Below are 5,009 nucleotides of genomic sequence, written 5' to 3'. Positions count from 1 at the left end.
CTCACTAGGCTAAAACTCCATGGCAATATGTCCAGTTGCACCCAATTCTTCCTGGAATCCCCCCATAACTGTGTGTGCATGCTGGAATACCTTCCTAGACACAAAAGGGTGAGTTAAGAAAGTCATTTCAACCTCCCACCTGAATTTCCTGTCTCCTAATTTCAGGTTACAACAGCAGAGGGCTTCAATACTTCTGCCCTTTAGCATGGAAATTTTAGTTCAGATTTGCCCACAGTGACCTGGGATGTAATTGTCCATTGCAATTCAAGTCAATGTTTTGCAGTATTTTCCATACAAATATATCCTGTGGAGTCGCTCATAAATCAGACACACACAGTGCTCTTTTAAACTCCTTCCATGAACAATAATGCTATTCAGGTGAATGTGAGAGACCCACATGGTTTAGGTAATACCTAGCTCTTAAACCACGGTTCTCAGCAGTAGCTCTAAGAACTTCACAACCTTTAATGTATTTATCCTCATAACATCTGTGTGCTAGAGATCCAAAATCTGATTTTACAGTTATTTACAAGCCAGTAGGAGGAACCCCCCTGATTTAAAAAACAAACAAACAAAAAAAACAACAACTTTTCTTCCTTAAACACATCACTGTCGCCAATTACTTATTTTTAAATCCATTGAGGTTATTTTGACTGTTGGAAACCTCTTTATTTTTTTAATACCAAATAATTTAGCAGTTGCTAATTCCCCCTGCTCCCAAGTTATTCAAAAGCACCATAAGCCAGTTACACAGGCCACAGTATTCACCACTTTCCCTCTCCAAAGAGGCATCAGCCTAGGAGGTAATACTTTTGACGGCCACGGATGAAAAGGGCTATAAAATGCTTCACAAAAGCAAGGAAGCATTATCATCCTCATTCTGTGGGTGGGAAAGAGGAGGCACTGAAGCTAGCTGCTGTCACACGGCAAGCCAATGGCAGAATGAGAACAGAGCTGAAATCTCTTCATTTCCAGCCCAGGGCTCTATACATTAGGCTACACTGCCTCCCCTAGTAGAGCTGATCCCAAATTCACACTAAATTTCAGCTTGAACCCAGGACTCATAACTGGATCTTGCTGGGGCGGGGGGGCACTGAATGACTTTAGAAGCAATCTGGTACATAAAAGCTCCAGAGACAGCGACTCCCTGGTGCGGAGGTGGGGGGATCAGTTAACAGGGTAGTATTGAAAAGCAGCGACACACAGGAAATCTGGATGGGAAGGGGATGCCTGTAGGGAAGCCATTGCTCTCTGGGGGAGGGACCTGCAGTCCGAGGAGCCCAGGGTGTTTTCAATGAGGCGTTGTGGTTCTGTTTCCCCTGCCAAAGGCTGAGTCTTGTGATGTTTGCTTGCTCCTCACAGGGCCTCTTCAGGACTCGCTGTTTACTTTGGAGGAGGGTTTGTGCTGTCCACAAAGTGACTTTTCTTCCCCTCGGTCTCTTTCCCCCACCCACCAAAGCCGTTCCCAGCAGGAAGCTGGGGGCTGACTGGCTGCTCACAGATTAGCCCATGGAGCGGGCTTTCCTGCTGACTGAGGAGGAGAGGAAACCAATAGCTGAAATAAACCTTCTTTTACAGTCTGCTACAAGGTTGGGTCTGCAAAGCAGGGACTCGTATTTCCAGCGAATGCCACACAGCCCTGATCCTGCCAGGAGAACTGGCTGGGCCCACTCCTGTGTCCGGACCATTCTCCATGCAGGACTGCAGCCACTGTTTGCAAAATGGCTAACTAATGCTCTCTGATTGGGGTGGCCCCACCTGACACCAAGCCGGTGAGGGATTAAATGGGTGGGCACAGATATTTCAATGCCTCAAGTGAGGGGACAGAATGAAATAAATCCCAGGAGGAAAGCAAGTGATGAGGCTGCCTTCATTCAGGCCTTGTCCAAACAGGAGTTTCTGCACTTTAACTTGAATTGCCTTAAAGCCATGTGTGTGCTCTTACATGTGGTTTAAAACGAATTAGATCAGGTTAACTTGTCTGTAAAATTACCAATACAAGCTAAACTGCTACAACCCAGGTTTAAACCAATAATGTCCACACAGGCGTGCAACTTCTGCCTGTAGAAAATGCCTCAAAATGTGTGTTAGGGCACGGCTAGCTATAAGCATGAGCAAAACAAATGACTGTGTTTAGGGCTCCTGCAACCCATAGTCCTGTGTGTTTGTGTGTGTCTCTCTCTCCACTAACAGGGTGATCATTGGGCAAGTCATTTCAACTTGCTATGCCTCAGTTTCTCTCTCTGTAAAATGCTGATAATGCTACTGACCTTTGTAAGGCACTCTGAGATCTCTGGGTAAAGTGCTATGCATTATTAATCCCGTGCGTGTGTGTGAGTGAGTGAAAGAGAAATGGGCCTGAACTGTGAGGCTGAGATCTGCGCCTTAGATGGTGATTTTTCTCCAGCAGAGGACTGGATTTAGAACAGTGAGTTGCAGAGGTTTGTGCATCTGGATGCAATGGCAGATTATCTTATTCAATGGAGAGGTAACAGCCTGATTTGTAAAGGACAGGCAAACAAACAAAGGTCTTTCATGCAGCACAAAGTAGGCAATTGATTTGTAACTGATGTACAGGTAGGTGCCCTTGCAGTTCTCCAGCATAATTCAAAACCTTTCCATTTCAGTGGGATACAGTATTTATTTCTTCACTTCCTGGCTTAAACCACTGTCTAGCATTGCGCTGTGTCGCCCGTTCCTTGCCAGAAGCTGAGTTGCTGCTCTGATGATCGGGAGATGGCTGAGTGATGTTCGGTTGCTGAGTTGATGTCATTCATTGTGAATTCTCACTTAACAGAGCGGGCCATGTGAAGGCTGCCATCTTCCACTCCGTGCCAGAGGGGGCTGCATATCACTGTTTGACATAGCAAGATCTTATTACGTGTTTTGCAATGGGGCCTTTTCTAACTATCCCACAAAACAGGAACATGACCCTCGCCACAGAGCATGTGATGGAAACTGTCCAGCCTCATTCCTTCTGAAAACAGGATGCTGCAGAGAGGCGAGACTGAGGGTACCTGCCCACATCCCCTCTTTGAGGACAGGAACATGTGTCTGGAGCTTCCTAGCCACCCACCCCCTGGGGATCTGTTGTTTGTTTCTTTACATTTACTTTCTAGTTGCTCCATTGCTACTACCACTGCCTGAGTCTGATTGGATCACAGCATCGGGGAGGGGGAAGGGGAGTAGCATAACTCCAAGGCCAGCATTGCAACCAGGACTGGACAAGGTGCAAATTGCATTGCTTCAGGTTGCAACACCTAGTGTCTTGTGACACCTTGTGCAAGCACAGATATAGTCTCAATAACTGCCCCTTATAAGAATTTGCTAAATTAAACAAGGCCTGAACTTTATGCAGTGCAGGTATTCCCATTGCTAACAATGTCATGTGTGTCTGCGTAGCCAAATACATAGAACCAGGCTTGGAAGGATTCGATTTTTATCGGTAAATGTTGACAAATATCAATTTCACCATATACCCACAAACCTACGAAAAAGTATTTCCATCAAAAATAACTGGAATTTACAGATAGGCAAAGTGAGAAAAACGCTGATTGAGCACTTATTAGGGTTCGATTTAAGGATGTTTACTTTATATATTTTGACATGTGATGTTGGCAATGTGTGTTTTAATGGTTATAAATCTTTAACTTTTTGAATCTCAATAATTATTGTCTGATCCCCCGCCCCTCAATTGACTGATCCCCCTGCATAATTTCCTACCACTCTGACAATTTAAATTGATAAAAAGTCTAAAAATATACATAGCTATTAGTTCCAAATAATGTGGAAAAAAATTGAATTCTGCCAAGCCTACATATAACTAGACTTAGTTAAAATTACAGAAGACATTTGCCTGTGGGAGGAATTTCAGATAAAATACCGTGTAGCGCCCTTAGTGAGTATTTGGGGCATAAGTTCTACACTCTTGTGGTGGCATGTGAGGAAACAGGATGCTGCTGAAGAGAGTGGAAAGGGTTGAGAGTCCTCATTGGTGGATCTAAAGGCATGGAAAAAGTGGTGATGAAAACCCTGGAAATCACATTGTCATCACATGACTTAAAGAGGAAGGATAAACTTGTGTTATAGGTGAAAGAAAGCAAACATAAATGTAGAAAGAAAACCTGTAGATTGCAAAATCACATTCAAACAGAGGAAGTGTTACAAAAGAGGACACTGGGAGATATGATTATTCAGCTCCTAGCATGAATTATTTTCTGTCATACTTTGTTATTAACACCATACATTAAATAGCACGATGACATCCGTCTGCACCGCGTTACCTACCGTAACTGATGGTGTGTTAAGGACAAGATGAGTCATAAAAATACAGGTTTTCGAAGAAATAAATGTGAAGAGTGAACCTGTATTTAGGGGGGAGTCCAGGAAATGGCTCACCATTCAGTCGATGAGGACAGCAGCTCAGACAGCTCTGTCAGCTGCTAGGAGGCTATAGGCAGACGGGCTGCACATATTGTGAACTGACAAGGAATTCTGATAGGGTTTAATCTTGCTCCCACTGCAACCAGCGGCAAAACTCCCCTGGACTTGGATGGCTGAAACACCAAAGACGTATCACGAGGAGTGGAGGTTTCGGGGTGGCAGGCGTGTAACACCCTCCTGAAGGCAGCTCAGTTCGTCTTTTCAGCCACGCCAGGAATTTCACACAAAGCAGCCGGGGTCGGCGCCGGGCTGCACCCCTGTTTTCCACACCCCCGCTGGGGAGGGGGCGCGGAGAGCGGCCAGGCCGCCAGAGAAAAAACCCCTCTGCCATGCACCCCCCGTTCTGGCAATCGCTATGCACGGCTCACCCCGTGTTTAGTGGCTTTCACCCCTCCTTCTGCGGGGGGTCCCCCCCACTTTTCCGGCAGCGCGTTTCCCCTTAACCCCATCTCCTGCAGCCGGCTCCAGTCCTTCCCCCCCAGCATTTTACCCCCCCGCGGCACAAACCCTGCCCGTCCCCGCCCACCCCGCTTCAAAGCCCTGCCCGGAGCAGGTTCAGGGAGCGG

At 46.1% G+C, this 5,009-nt stretch overlaps 1 long non-coding RNA gene across 2 annotated transcripts; it reads right to left on the bottom strand.

Annotated features, from left to right (window-relative positions):
- Positions 1-445: 445 nt before the first annotated feature.
- LOC137161991 (uncharacterized) lies at positions 446-4,891 on the bottom strand. 2 transcript variants are annotated; one of them, XR_010922235.1, is made up of 2 exons: positions 4,288-4,891; positions 446-2,854 (listed from the first exon to the last, which is right to left on the bottom strand). It is a non-coding gene; the product is annotated as an uncharacterized lncRNA (long non-coding RNA). The 2 variants fall into 2 exon arrangements; XR_010922234.1 differs by lacking the exon at positions 4,288-4,891 and adding an exon at positions 3,884-4,078.
- Positions 4,892-5,009: the final 118 nt, after the last annotated feature.

This window comes from Emydura macquarii, unplaced genomic scaffold, assembly GCF_026122565.2.
Source record: "Emydura macquarii macquarii isolate MOO-44397 ecotype Brisbane River unplaced genomic scaffold, CSIRO-AGI_Emac_v2 contig_2417, whole genome shotgun sequence".
Classification (NCBI taxonomy): Eukaryota; Metazoa; Chordata; order Testudines; family Chelidae; genus Emydura; species Emydura macquarii.
This window is presented reverse-complemented; position numbering and strand designations above follow the sequence as displayed.